The 16,352-nt window shown below is 39.1% G+C and overlaps 1 pseudogene across 1 annotated transcript; it reads right to left on the bottom strand.

The window, feature by feature from the left end:
* Nucleotides 1–466: 466 nt before the first annotated feature.
* Nucleotides 467–1,722, bottom strand: LOC306642615 (ornithine decarboxylase-like; annotated as a pseudogene). The gene has a single exon. The product of its transcript is annotated as an ornithine decarboxylase-like (transcript).
* Between the last annotated feature and the right edge of the window lie 14,630 nt (nt 1,723–16,352).

Here is a 16,352-nt window from a genome sequence, read left to right as displayed (position 1 = left end):
TGAACACCCTTTATTTTGTTTGGATTTGTTTGAGGCTGAAGCAGATAATTGCTCCAACTTCCTTCTTAGAATGCTTATGTTCAATCCCAGAAGATTTCCTTCAGAGTGAGTACAGTTCTTTTTTCTCCCCCAATACCTAATTATTTCATGATACTTTATTTTCAAAACATGTCAAAACATTAAGCTTTTGACCCATTCTTCCATTGTACAAGCTACAAATGCTTACTGGGCAGCTGAGGGGGCACTCTTTAGTAAATTGTTTGAAAAGTGAATAAAAATCCATAAACAAATGTTCAAATAGTTTCCATAAAAACATAGATAAGTGTGACCCCAACTTCTAGTCCATATGCTGCATCTGTGCCAATCCTACTCTTAGAAAGACATTTCAAAAATAGCAGTAATTAAGTTAAGTGGTTCCCCCAGATCCCTTAACTTAACCTTGCAGTTAACAGCTACAGAGTGGCATCTACACGTTGATACTAGTGGAGGCACAGGCTGCCAAATAACATTTGATCTTGCTTTCCTGAGCACAAGGCAAGACACAGTGCCAATGTCCTGCTCCTTCACTTTGGGTGGGAAGCCATGGTTCTGGAATTGCTGTATGCACTGCCATGTTGGTCCTGACATCACATAGTAGATAGTTGGCCTCTGAAATCCAATGAAATGTAAAAGCAGTGGCAACAGTATATGCGACCATGTTTTCAAAAATCATCCAATCACCCACATGCATTTTCAGCAGCCCTCAACAATCCCATCAAGACCATCACATGCCATTTCCCATATGCTGAATGAATAATACTTCTCATCTGGTTTAGGTCTCTTCTGCAGCAGTGGTTTTTCATGTGCATGATCATAAAGGATAAAATTGAATAATAATCTGTATACTCCATCATTCACATAATACATAAAAATCTGTTTACTTGACACATTATCATCAGAGCCTGCCTGTTCCTTTAATATGATTTTTTTTTTTTTGCAATGATATTTACCAGAAGCATGAAAGCTGAAGCAACATAATATCTACCTAGCTTAGCTATGATCTTCACTCCAGAGTCCCCCAGAAAGTATTTGTCCAGTGCTGGGTTAATCACACTGGTAATCTCTTCCAATTTTAGCTTTACTTCTTCAGATCCAGGAAAGCCTCCACCAATATCAAGCAGATACATGGTGAAACTAACCTCGGCTCCAATGTCAAAGACAGCGGGCATCAGAGATGGCCTGCAGGAAAGTCTCAGGAGCAGTGCAGCCATTCTCCATGTGAAAACTGATACCAATGACATCACTATTTGATTCTTTATCTAGTTCCAAAAGATGTCTGCTGGTTTTGAGTGTGGCACCACATTTAACACCGAGGTGGCAGACTACTTTGGAATCATCAGTGACACAGATGGGCCCAGGAACACAGTGGTTGGAGGAGCCAAAGGCATCCCCAAGGGCTTCCAGTGTGCTTAGATACCCTGGCTGGCATGGCTTGGGGACAGACTGGTGGGTGCCACAAAGATGACTCAGGCACCACAAGGATACCTGAGCCCAGGGGAAGTGGCCCATGACCCACTCTGCCACAACGTGTCCCCCGGTGTCCCCTGGCTGGCAGGGCAGGCGAGTGTGGGCCCCTGGGAACTTGTCTGTGCCTCCCTTCTTCCACCCACTCACCTCACAGTGCATGGGTGGCACTGACTCGCCCTGTGGAGATGCCACCACCAGATCAGAGCCCCGCAGCATGGATCAGGAACCAAAGCCAGAGGAGAGTTCAGCTGCCCACAGCCTCTGCGCCTGTCAGCTACCTAGCTCCTGCCTGCATGAGACGCCAGCCCCAGGTGGTGAGAGCTGCTGACTGAGGGAGGCCTCAGGTAGCAGAGGCCACCACAGGGACTGACCTCAAAGTGCAGTTCTGTGGAGAAACTTGACCCAGACTAACTCATATGACTGTAACAACCCCAAGTATCCAAGTATATCTCCATTCAAACTTAGAGTTAATTATGAAATTTGGTATGCATTTTTTATCATGTTGTATGTGATTGCATTTGTCCTTTTTTGAAGAGCACAGAACAAAGGTTGCGTGTTTACAGATCTTGTGCATAAAGTAGCAGTGAATCCATGTTATTAATATGTTTTCTCTAATCTCGTTAAAAGTGGGCAATGTGAGCTAGAAAGGACTGAACATCATAATCCCTAATCACATTTAATTTTTAGAGAAATTAATATGTGCTTCTTTAGAACTCAAGGAAAGTCTTTCAACCTTATCCAACAACATTTGTTTATCAACTTGAGTTGTTCCTGGGAGTAGGACACAACAAAAACCAGAAATATTATTTAAATTCTTCAAAGTTAGATTACTGCTTTCATGGGGGAAAAAAAGTACAATTAACCAAGTATTTGGAGTGATAGATGACTCCATAAAGTGATTTGAGAAAATAAATTCAAGTTAGAGACCGCCTCTGAGCCTTGCTGATATATGTGCTTTAGTTCTGTGTGCAACAGATTTTTTTCAAGCATCTTTTAACAAATTTTACTGGTGTAAATTTGAAGGCAAAATCGAATGTTTATATAAGAAGCAGGTAAACAAAACTCATTTGGAGGGGATGAAGACAGGATCAGGGAAGCATATAAAAGGGTTTATTTCCCACTTATCTGCATCCTGCGACACTAGCTTCAGCAGCCCCTTTTAACTCCGGGGGCCCTTTCAATGCCATAGGCTGAAGTTAATCATGTGAACTGACTTTAGACTAATATTTTACTAGTGGAGTATGCCAAAAAATATTAATTTTCTATAAAGTGTATTTAGATATCCTTCTGTTGTTTTATTTTTGAAGTTTCTACTTAATGCTTCGTGGTTGCATTTTTGGTTTTCAGCGCTATTATGTGGCTGAATTTTGGGTAGCAACATGAAACTAGCATGATTCTTAGGTGGACATGTTTTCCCATACTTCCCAGTCATTAAATCAATTTGTTTGGATAATTAAAGGTATACAAAGGCATAGGTATGTCTGACTTGAAAAAAATAAATTTTCTATAACAGGTACTTGGAAATTTAATTGTGGCAAGCACATACATAATTTTAAAAACTTTGCTCAATTGGTGGCTATATAAATTTCTGTTTCTCTACAAACCAGGCCAAATACTAATATTATTGAATGTTTAAAATGCCATTCATTTTCTGTCTGTCTAAAAAGTCATATCACAAGGAATTTCATTTGAATTTTTCTGATTAATAATAAGATTAAACATATTGGTCACATATTAATTCACCACCTATGTGAAACTCACATATACACATATTGAACAAACATGGGAATAGCCACCCATTAGCCTTCACTTGAAGGTTTATAAGCTAGCAGATGCCATAAACCAGACCAAGACAAGGACAGTAAGCCCTCGAGACATGTAAAGCAAGGATCATGGAGTTTTCACATGCAGGAGTTTTCTTCTGGAATAAAAAACTTCATAGAGTTATTTTGTAATGAGAGGAAGCAAAGACAAATTCACTCTGATTCAGAAAAGTCAAGGCTATTTGCTTGTGAGAACAATAACTAGTTAAGCTAGGCAACTTTGTGTTTACATGAAACATCAATATTTGTAACCTTTTAGCTCTAATATAAATTTGCCTGTACCTCAAGATCTTCCCTCACTCATCAAGTAGAAATTTATAATTTTTTTCAAATTATAATTCAAATTATAATTTTTTCAAAGATTTCACTTTAGACTCCAATAATCCATCATCTCCATGCCAGTGGCTTCTGTTAACACTTAATAAGAGAATAGTTGTTATGCCCCAGCCTCAGCCTGGACATATTGAATACTTGTCAGGAATCATCAAATATACCCCAAACCCACCATGTGTGAAATGGACCCATGACTCCATACCTCGTGCTTTGGGTCAGGATATTATTATCTCACTATCTGTGAAAGGCAGACCCAGCAGTGTGCCTGACATCTTTCTCTCCCAATAACCAGTCATTCTGGTCCTTCTCCTAAGGCTGCTTCAAATTCAGCCATGAAGTTTCTGTCCCCACATCTTCCAAATTCAACTGACCTGTTCTTGCCCTCAGCAGAGACACCAGCATCCACCCTGCCATGCACTCTCCACATGCAGCCAGACTGGTCTTCTCAAAAAGTATGCCAAGTTAGACAATCCCCTGCTTAGTGTACTGTGATTGTTCACAAGATGAAGGGGAAGTCTCTGAAGACCCTGAATAATATCAACACATCTTTTCATGACAAGGCATCAAACTTCACTTCCACCATGGTCCCCCGTCATTTGTATGTGTGTATGTGTGTGTGTGCATGTATAATCTTCACACATAGCCTGTATGTGTGCATATATTGGTATATATCCACTAAATGCTGCTTGATCATACTGCAGATTATAAAGACCAAAGTTACATCCTGGTTCTCTAATTAATCAACCTGAGAGATGTGCTTCCCCTAGTTTTCAGGTCTGAGACTAATTAATTATTAGCAATATTAGTAAACCTGGCTTTACATAAGTCTATGTACTTTCAGAGGTATCTACTCTTTTCCCTAATATTTGTGAAAATTATCCTTTGAGTAAAGTTCACCATAACATAAAAATACCATTTTGAAGTGAAAAATTCATTGGCATTCAATACATTCACATTTTGCACCCATCCTTCCATCTGTTTCCAAAATACTGTTATCATCCCAAAAGGAGACCCCATTCTCATTAAGCAGTCATTCCCTATTCTCCCCTCTCCCTAGCCTGTGGCAACCATTAACCCTTCTGTCTGCCTGGGTGTACCTGTTCTGAATGTTTCATACAAATGGATTCATACACTATTTGTCTTCTTCTGTCTGTCTCTTCATCCATATGGCATAATATTTTTAAGGTTCATTCATGTTATCACCTTTTTATGTGAATATGCCACATTTCCTTTATACATGTCTGGTCTCTAAGATTTTTCCCATTGGTCCTTACCCATTTGCCCTCAGGCATCTCTCTCTCCTGTCCAGCAGGACAATTGATTATTACTGTCTCCCAATTTAAAAAAAATTTCAGTCATTTAAAGTTGAATTAATCAACTTCAAGCATGCAATAGACTCACTCATTACTTTTTCACTTCATCCTTGTCCCCAATCTATTCTTTTGCTTCAAAAACACTCACAATGTTTGAGGTGTGTCATTAAACATGCCCACATCATGGTAAAATGTGTACTTGTTTTAAATGTGTGCTTTCAATCTCTGCTAAAGTTTTTTTTGTGTGTGTGCTGTAAATCTCATTCTGAATCTTCCCCTTTCCCATTGACACCATAGACCTACCTGTGTCACTATTTGTACTTTGTTGATCCTGTTTTCTGAGGAATATTTCACAGCCTACACCAGGCACATTTTTCTTATCCCTTTTCCTAGTAGTGAAAAGCTAGTTGTTGCTAATTCCCTGCCACAACCAACTGATCCTCCTTCTCATGTGTCTCCTCAGGGACCTATAGACCTGGTAACAATGTCTCAGATGCATGCAGTGATGAAATGGCCATGAGAAGATGTACACATACTTATTTTAACTGGATTCCTCTCCTGAATGCTCTGGAGAGGAACATTCACACCAGAGGACTTAAGTGACCTGTTTCCTCACATCTTGTGTAATACACATTATCATCTTTCTTCAGTATTACCTCATTTAAAAAATTTACATTTCCTTACTTATAAGAAAAATAAGCACCTTCTTCAGATTTACTAGTCCTTTCCTGGCAATTGTCCATCCACATCCTTTGTGAATTTTTTAAAGGCAACCTCTTACCTCTGTTGTCATTATTGTGGTTTTTATAGTTCATTCATAAGAATGTTTGGCAACACTAGACATTGGCTTATTACCTTTTTAGATTGATTTATTATATTTAATTTCAAAAAACTGAAGTATGCCTCCAATGCCCTGTACCATGCCTGTTAATGTCCCTGGTAACACTTGCTTGCTGTTAAAACTTATTTTTTGGTGTGGTTATGTTTTCTGAATACCCAGATTAGCTTCATATTCTCAGTTTTCTTCTTTTGATCTTTAATCTTTCTGGAGTTCAATTCTATATCCAACAAACCAAATGAATAAATTAATAGAAGGGATGGAACAAATCTTCCTTACAAGTCTTTTATAGTAAACACATGTAGAAGAAAGGCAGGGAATAGAAAATCACCATTGGAACATCATGACAACATTGCTGCCAGAAACATCTGTTGACTTTATTTCTTTCTTCTCCTTTTTTTTTTTTTTCTTGCTACCAGAATTTAATGAAGGGGAGCTTAACCACTGAGCCTCATCCCCAGCCACTTTTATGTTTTATGTAGATATAGGGTCTCGCTAAGTTGCTTAAGCCCTCACTAAGTTGCTGAGGTTGGTATTGAACTTGTGATCCTCCTGCCTCAGTCTCTTGTGCTGCTGGGATTATAGGCATGTGCCATCACACCTGGCATAACTTCTTGTGGGAAGCCATTCTTATTTAGCAGAATCAGACTAGGTTGAGCCATGGGATGCAGAGGCCTGGCTTCTAGCAAATGCCGGGGAAGTATGTGGCACTGTGTGGGAGTGGTTCCCTCTCTCCTTCTGGAATTTTCTCCCTTAGAGAATGGCTTCCCAAACTCCACCATATCCTGCCCATCACAGAAGAAGCTCCTTCTGGTCCTTGCCCCTCTTACCTGTAAATTATAAATAAAGGAGAATTGGGCAACTCCATGTTGTTGTAAAGAGGCCAGAGCTGGTATGGCCAGACCCATCATGCCCCCTCTCATATGAAAAGAGTATTGACTTTTGTGTGCTCATTGAGTAGATAAGTTATTTTGAGTAATAGATAGGAAAACCGCCAACATCCTCCTCTGGCAGTTAACCCACATGGGATGTGGCAGAGAGGACCCCCGCACCTTCTTGTATCATGCTCCCCTGATATAATGGGATAAAAATAGTATGTCACTTTGGTGGCATTCTTCTAAAAACTCTAAATTCCTCCCCCAACATTTCTGCAAACCTCAGTCTATCTTGAGAAAACATTAGAAATATAATTTGAGGGACATTTTACAAACAACCTGACCAATACTCTTCAAAGGGTTAGATTAAAACCAACCAGAAGTGATTGATAAGTGGTCAGATTGAAGAAACTTGAGAAGACATGGTGACTAAATGCAATGCAGTGTCTTGTATTGCATCCTGGAACAACAAGAAGAATCAAGGCATTAGTGGAAAAACTTAGTAAATGTGAATAGTCCAGTTTAGCTAATGGTGATGCATAGATGTTAATTTCTTTGCATTGAAAATAGTACCATGTGACATAGGAGAGTCTGGGTAAAGAACATGTAGGAATTCACTGTGCCGCCTTTGCAATTTTTCTGCAAACCTAAATTAATTTCAAAATAATGTATTGTAAAAAATACCTTAAATGTCATACAAGAAACCTTAGGGAAATTTGTTTTAAAACTGTAGAGGTTATTTTCAAGACTGATAAATTTGACTGAATATAAATATTTCAGTATAAACTTGGATAAATATATTAGAATTAAAATCAATAGCCATAAGACAAACTGGGAGTCATCTAATGCAACACACAGAAAGGATCAAGGAAACACATCCTGGACATACCTGTAGAGAGAGAGATGCCTTCTTTGTGCTTCAAACAATTCCCCTTCAAAGCCTGTTGCTAGCATCCATCTGTCTGCGTGCTGCTACTTGGTGTTGGGTGTGTGCAGTGCATGGCATGTCAGTCACTCCAGTCACTGTCCAAGTCTTGTCTTCAGTCCTGGCTTCTAAGACACTGACCAGGAGAAACTGAAACAAGTACAAATTGAAACATGAACCTTCATAATTTTGAGTGTATCCATTTCTCAGTCCCTTGTCTATGAAATTATCTACTTCCATTTCCAATAGTTGGGGTGCCATAGATTAAATGCTTATGTCTCCCCCTCATCATTTATATGTTGAAGGCTTAGTCCCTAAGGTCACTGTGTTTGTTAGGACGTTGGGGCTTTTGGTAGGTAATTTGGTCACAGTAATGAAACTGTCATGAAACAGCTTAGTCCTCTTGAAGGAGAGAATCTGCTTCCCCTACCTTTCTCTACTAGGTGAAGACACACACACAAAAACCCCTGGGTTTACAATCCAGAGTGAAAGTTCTCACCAGAACCCCAACACACTGGCCCTCCAATTTTCCACTTCCAGCTCTAGAAAGGTAAGAAATGTTTAAATATCTGTTGTTTCAGCTACCCAGGCTATGGTTTGTTGTAGCACCATGAGCTGACTAAAGCAGGGGGCAATCAGAGCACATCAGGTAGACCACTTGAGGACAAAGTGTTGGAGGAGCCTCAGCCTGAGCCCATCTGGTTCCAAAGACTTAGAGTTCCAGGGCAAAAGACATCTGCAGTGTTCTGTGGATTTGACACCACCAGAGAGAGGCCCCAGTAAGAACTAGATGGAAAGCATGCCTGGGGTTTGAAATCCTTTTTATATTGTACAGGTGACCTAACTTGGGTTTTCCTTCTCTGCTGGTGACAAAGTGTTATTTTGCCATTCACACTTGAACAGTTAGAAGGGCCTTGGTACCAAGGCCCTCCTGTAGGGAGGGGTTGGGTAAGGTTCAGACAGGGCAATAACTGGAGAGACTATTGTGTCTCCTGCAACTGTCCCCCATGAGAGCAGCACCTGGCTAGCACACCTGCTCCCTCTATACTGATTTAAATCCTCACGAACTGTGTATAAGTGTTTCTTTTCCTCACATCTTCACCAACATTTATTGTTATTTGTATTCTTCATGCTTGCCATTCTAACAGGACAGGAAATCTCAGTGTAGTTTTAATCAGCATTTTCTTGATTACTAAAAAACATTGGACATTTTTATGTGTATTTCTTTTGATAAGTACCTGTGCAGTTCATTTGTACATGTATTGATTGAACTATTTGTTTTAATGGTGAGGTTTTATATTTCTTTATTCATTTGGGATATTTATTTTCTGACGATTGGCTGCCAAAGATTTTCTCCCATTCTATAGGTGGTCTCTTCACTCTGATAATTGTTTTCTTTGTTGTACAGAACCTTTTAAATTTGATGCTGATTTACTGATTCTTTATCATATTTCCTGAGGTATAGGGGTACTAGTCAGGAAATCTTTGCCTGTGCCTGTATATTGAAGAGCTTCCCCAATTTTTTCTTCTAATAATTGCAAAGTTTTTTGATCTAATACTTTTGCCTTCACTTAATTTTAAGTTTACTTTTGTTCAGGCTAAGAGATCTGAATCCACATGGATATCCAGTTTTTCTAGGACCACTTGCTAAATAGACTTTCTATTTTCCCATGTAGGTTTATGTCAGGTTTGTCAAGAGTCACATGACTATAGCTGTGTGGGATTGCCTCTGTGTCTTCTACTCTGTTCCATTGCTCCATGTGTCTGTTTTTATGCCAGTCTCATGAAGTTTTAGTTACTATGACTCTGTAGTATAATTTGAAATCAGGTACTGTGATGCCTCCAATGATGCTCTTTTTGCTCCATATTGCTTCAGGTATTCTGTGAGTTTTGTCCTCCATATGAGTTTTAGCACTGTTTTTTTCTAGGTCTGTGAAGAGTGTCATTGGCATTTTAATAGGTATTGCGCTCAATCTGTAGATCACATTTGGTAGTATGGCCATTTTAATGATATTAATTCTGACTATAAACATGGGAGATCTTTTCACCTAGTGTCTCCTTTTATTTCTTTCTTTAGTGTTTTCTAATTTTTAATGTAGAGGTCGTTCACTTTCTTGGTTACCCTTATTCCTAGGTATTTTTTAAAAAACTATTGTGATTGGAATTGGTTCCTGACTTTTTATCTCAGCAAATTCACTATTTGTGCATGGAAAAGTTGTTGATTTTTGCATGCAGATTTTATATTGCTACTTTGCTGATTTTTTTATCACCTCTATAAGTCTTGTGGGGGAAATGTTAGGGTTTTTTAAGTATAAGATAATATTATCTGCAAATAGGAATAATTTGAATTTTTCCATTCCTACTTATAGACATTTTATTACTTTCACTTGCCTAAGTTCTCATTCTTTTTGATTCTAAGTATTACTATTAAACTATATAGGGATTTAAAAAAAAAGGAAATAAAAATAAATGAATAAAAAGGGTAGAGAGAGAGGCAGAGAGAGCCAGAGAGGAAGCAGAGGTGGCAGAGGCAAGTTGGGGGAAGGGAGGGCAAAAGGAGAGCTGCGTTCCAAAGAGCCCCAGACTGGAAGAGGAGGGGGAGGGGGGAGAAAAAGAGAGGAGGGGGAGGAGAGGGGGGGGGGAGCAAGCTGCAGTTTGGGGTTGGCGCTAGCCACAGGAGCTCACCTCACCTGATACTGTGGGAGAGCATCTGGTTGCTTCTGGAGCAATATTTTTTTTATTGAACAAATAGATAAATTGGAGTGAAATTCAAATTTTGAGATTAAGAAAGTCACTCTCCAAGAGGGACCAAAAGTTCAAAAGTTTCATTGGGAACACACTCCTTTTTTTTTTTTTTTTTTTTTTTTTTTTTCAGTACTGGATATTGAACCCAGGGCCTTGTGCTTGTGAGGCAGGTACTCTACCAACTGAGCTATATCCCCAGCCTGGGAACACACTCTTGAATAGGAGACATGCAAATAAAATTAAATCTGCTTTATTTTGTGTAATTGATAAAATCTCTAAGTCACAGGAATTAAGTTTGGGGGATCTAAAACTTGATGATACTTCTCAAAATTCTTGTGTGGACTGTAGTGCAGTACAGTCAAACAAAGCTCCTCTGTTATTGCACCAGAAGAATCACAGAAGAATTTAGACACATTTCCCAAGTCAGACAGACTTCATCTTGATAAGCAAGGGTATGTAATGTGGCCATTTTATAGATCTGAAAATGCCACATCTCATTCATCTGAAGGAAAATCCTCAGATATTCACTGTCAAATTATGAAAACTGAATTTAACAGAGCCCTACAGCACAAGTTGAAACCTTTGATGTTGTGGATCATCAAAAGAGTTCACCTCTATTCAGAGCACCTCTTAGTTTTACTAATCCTCTTCACTTTGATGACTCGGAGTCAGATGAAAGGAAATCTGATGGTGCTGTGCTCAAGAATAAAACTAATATTTAAACAGGTGCCATGGTTTCTGCTGCCACTAGTACTGAAAGCATTTCTACTAGGAAAGTATTGCTAATGTCCTTTGCTAGACATGATATGGCAGGAATGATACATTTGGGTGTGGAAAAAGGTGGTGATGTTAGTGAAGATTCACCACCACCCCTACCTGAAAGAACTGCTGAATCTTTGTATTGGCAAGTGAACATAATACATTTATAAGATCATAATGGAAAGAACTTCAAAATCAGGAATGGTCTGAACAATGAGAATCTAAAGGCTTGATGACCTCTGGAAAAGGAAAATGTGATCATCCAGCAGGAGGCGTTCACACAGAGACCCATACAGAATGTCACCTACTTTCAGTGACAAGAAAGATCAAATAGCAGAAAGTTCAACCAAAACCAAGAGACTGGTTTTGGTAATCGATGTGGAAAACCCAAACACTTTCAGAATGAAGGTGATTCAAGAAACTAAAAGACACTTTAAATTGTACTGGAAAATTTAAGTTCCACTAAAGCCAGATTTATAGTATTCCATCTTCAAAATGTGGGACTAACAGCAGTGTATATTGTTACCGTAATATTACTTTGCTGGGACCATCTACCTACCTTAGGAGAAAGTATTACATATCATTTATTTTGTAATTTCAAGTACTATTGCCTTACTGTCCCTTAACCCTGTTGCACACTGCTTGTAGACCTCTTAATATGGTAATACTTTCAGGATAAATTGAGTTGAGGGACTACTCTTTTGCTGTATTATCAAATATGCATTATTTTGTATATATACAGGGGGAGTAGGTATATAATTTGATAAAGATGCAGTCATAAAATATTATTAAAAGAAGATATAAGAAATTTCTGCATGGTCTAAATCTTTTGTGCACTCATTTGTAAATTATTTGTTCTGAAATTTTAGAAAATAGTTTTTGAATTTTAAAATCACTGGATTCACGCAGCCAGCATTATAGGTTGTCAGGAAACAAAGACTGCAATAATAACACATTTTGCAAATTGTAAGCAAAGTTATTTTTTATTATATTCTAATTGTCATCCTAATTGTTCTTGTTTTCATCTGGTAATGGAGATACTATAAGTGCCTTGGAACAATATTGAATTCTCTTATGTTTGTGTTACTTTAATATTTGACTTCAGCTGGGATTAGAAGACTATCAAAATATATGTATATTTCAGGATATTTGATCTATCATTAAAAAAAAACAAAAACAAAAAAAGGAGGGGTGTGGAGAAACTGAAGTGGATAATGCCAGAATAGAGAGGAAGAGGAGGAGGAGAAAAAGATGGTAGAGGATATAATGCAGTAATTCAGTGGTTGGGTGCTTGCCTAGCATGAAGAAGACCATGTTTTCAAATCCCTGTATGAGGCAGGTGGGTGGGAAGAGAGAGAGAGACTGATAAACATAAAAAAGACAGACATTGGCCCAACCACCATGCCGAGGTTGGGCACAATCGTGAAGTGAGCCCGCAGGTGAGTCAGCCTCCTTCATTGCAGATCTAGCTGGCGGGTGAGCCAGCCCACCTGACCTCAACACCTGGTTGGTGGCCATCATGGAGAGAGCTGACTGGTGAGCCAGCCCAACCGACCCCCACACTGAGGTCAGACACCATTGCTGAACCTGCCTGCCTGCCCCCTCCCCCCACTGCTGAAGGACACTGCAATTGCCTCTCTGCTGACTCAGCACACCCTCCCTGGAGCTCCCCAGCTTCTTTATAGGCTGGTGCAGGCATTTTGAATTATTCCTGAGGGTATGGTCATCATCACTGGAAGGCGGCTCCCTTTGTGAGATGGAGACTGGAGACTGAAGGACCTTTGACAGGACCCAGGAGTCAAGAAGAGGAGGAATTGAGAGACTTGGGACCAACTCAGAGCCACCATGTGAGTCTCTCCGAGTGGGCAGGCTCCCCAGATGGGGCAGTAGTCCCAGAATGCAGGGAACATCCTGGAGTAGAGTGGCCCAGTGAGACTTCCCCCTGGAGCCGTGAACCCGGTCAACCCGAAGCATTGTAGAGGAGAGTCGAACAGTGAGAGGCTTCAATGCAGAGTGAGGGTCCCAGGCCCAGGTGGCAGGACCAGACTGCAGGCAGCTTCTCGGAGGAGGGCTGCACAGTAAGAGACTTCAGCACAGGGTGAGGCTCCCTGGCCCAGACGGCACCTCTGGTCCCCAGGGAACGTAGCAGTAGAGTGCAGTGCGGTGAGGGAGTCCCTCGCAGGGTCAGGCTCCCCAACCCAGGTGATAAGTCCAGACCCCAGGGAACATTAAAGAGGAGGGCTACGCAGGCCAGGAGGTAGTTCTGGACTGAAGGGAACTTGTCAGAGGAGAACCGCCCAGCAAAACTTCCCCACTGGGTGAGTCTTCCCGGCAGGGTGAGGTTTTCCCAACAGGGTAGTAGAACCAGAGACACAGACCCAGACCAGACGTGCCCCAGTGTGTAGTCTAGTCCCCTTTTGGCTGAACATCAGTCAACAAATGGAGGTGCTTCTGCCCAGTGACAGGGAATATACCCCACCTGAAGACCCTAGAGGGGCAGCTTCCTTGTGGAGCACCACATTATCAAGTTCCTCCAAGACTTTAGGCAACTGAAGGCTAGGAGGTGAGTCATTGGAAATCTACAGGGACAGTAGTAGTCAACAGAGGAAATCTGCACTATCCCAGAGATTCACTACTACAGGATAGATACCCAAACAATAGGAGAACACAGGGGAAGAAAATGTACCAAAAAAACCTCGATGCTACAGCAGTAGAATCCAATGACAGCATGGCAGAAGAAATGTCAGAAAGAGAGTTCAGAATGTACACAATTTAAATGATCAGAGAAGCAAACGATGAGATGAAAGAGCAAATGCAGGCTTTGAATGACCCACCAATCAACAGTTAAAAGAGCAAACACAGGGAAGAAAAAGATCATGTTGATAAAGAGTTAGAGGTACTGAAAAAAGAAAAATAAACAGAAATCCTTGAAAAGAAGAAAACAATGAACCAAATTAAAAACTCCATAGAAAGCATAACCAATAGGATAGAACACCTGGAAGACAGAACCTCAGACATTGAAGACAAAATATTTAACCTTGAAAACAAAGTTGACCAAACAGAGAAGATGGTAAGAAATCATGAACAGAATCTACAAGAATTATGGAATATCATGAAAAGGCCAAATTTAAGAATTATTGGGATTGAGGAAGGCACAGACACACAAACCAAAGGAATGAACAAATTATTCAATGAAATAATAGCATAAAATTTCACAAATCTGAAGAATGAAATAGAAAATCAAATACAAGATGCTTATGGGACTCCAAATATACAAAATTACAATAGATCCACGCCAAGTTACCTTATAATGAAAATACCTAACATACAAAATAAAGACAGAATTTTAAAGGCTGAAAATGAAAAGAATCAAATTATATTCAGGGGGAAACAGTATGGATATCAGCAGATTTTTCAACCCAGACCCTAAAAGCTAGAAGGGCCTGGGATGACATTTTTCAAGATCTGAAAGAAAATTGATGCCAACCAAGAATCTTATACCCAGCAAAACTTACCTTCAGATTTGATGACAAAATAAAATCTTTCCATGATAAACAAAAGCTAAAAGAATTTACAAAAACAAAGCCGGCACTACACAACATTCTCAGCAAAATATTCCATGAGGAAGACATGAAAAACAAAAATGAAAATCAGCAAAGGGAGGAACTACCCTAAAGGAATAGCCAAATAAAGGAGAAACCAAGTGTGTCAAAAAACAAAAATGAGCCAAATGACTGGAAATACAAATCATATCACAATAATAACCCTGAATGTTAATGGCCTGAACTCATCAATCAAAAGACACAGACTGGCAGATTGGATTAAAAAGAAAGATCCAACAATATGTTGCCTGCAATAGACTCTCGTAGAAAGAGATACCCACAGACTAAAGGAGAAAGGATGGGAAAAAAATAACCAGGTGCACGCACTCAGAAAAAAAGCCAGAGTATCCTTCCTCATTTCAGACAATGTGGATTTCAAGTCAAAGTTAGTCAGAAGGGAAAAAGGATATTTCATACTTCTTAAGGGAAGCATAAATCAGCAAGACATAACAATCATAAATATTTATGCCCCAAATAGTTTTTCATCCATGGACATAAAACAAACCCTTCTCAATTCCAGGAATCAAATAGATCACAACACAATAATACTAGGTGATTTCAACACACCTCTCTCACCACTGGACAGGTCCTTCAAACAAAAATTGAACAAGGAAACCATAGATCTCAATAACACAATCAATAATTTAGATTTAACAGGCATATATAGAATACGCCATCCAAAAAAGAGTACACACTTTCTTCTTAGCAGCACATGGATCCTTCTCTAATACAGACCATATTGTATGCCACAAAGCTAATGTTAGTAAATACAAGAAGATAGAGATACTACCTTGTATTCTATCAGATCATAATCAATTGAAATTAGAAAAAAATGACAGAGTAAAAAACAGAAACTACTCCAACTCCTGGAGATTAAATAATATGCTATTTTATGATGAATGGATAACAGAAGATATCAGGAGGAAAATTTAAAAAATTCTTAAATGTAAATGAGAAAAATCATACATAATATCAAAATCTATGGGACAGTATGAAAGCAGTTCTTAGAGGAAAATACATTTTATGGAGAACATTCAATAAAAGAAGAAAGAATCAACAAATAACAACCTACCATTACAGCTCAAAGCCTAGAAAAAGAAGAACAGAGCAACACCAAAATTAGTAGAAGACAGGAAATAGTCAAAATAAGATCTGAAAACAATTAAATTGAAACAAAGAAACAACTGAAAAAATAGATAATATAGTTGGTTCTTTTAAAAAATAAACAAAATTGATAAACTGTTAGCTACACTAACAAAGAGAAGGAGAGAGAAAACTCAAATTACTAAAATTTGGAATGCACAAGGACATATCATGACTGACACGATTGAAATACAAAACATAATTAGAAGCTATTTTGAAAATCTATACTCCAACAAAATAGAAAATATCAAAGACATCAACAGGTTTCTAGAGACATATGAAGTACCTAAACTGAACCAGGAGGACATACACAATTTAAATAGATCAACTTCAAGTAACGAAATTGAAGAAGTCATCAAAAGCATACCAACAAAAAAGTCTGGGACCAGATGGGTTCTCAGCCAAGTTCTACAAAAACTTTAAAGAAGAGCTCATTCCAATACTCCTCAAAGTATTTCATGAAATAGAAGAGGAGAGAACCCTCCCAACC

The sequence above is a fragment of the Sciurus vulgaris genome, assembly GCF_902686455.1.
Source record: "Sciurus vulgaris genome assembly, chromosome: 13".
Lineage (NCBI taxonomy): Eukaryota > Metazoa > Chordata > Mammalia > Rodentia > Sciuridae > Sciurus > Sciurus vulgaris.
The sequence above is the reverse complement of the archived record's forward strand: the minus strand, read 5'-3'. Positions and strand labels throughout refer to the sequence as shown.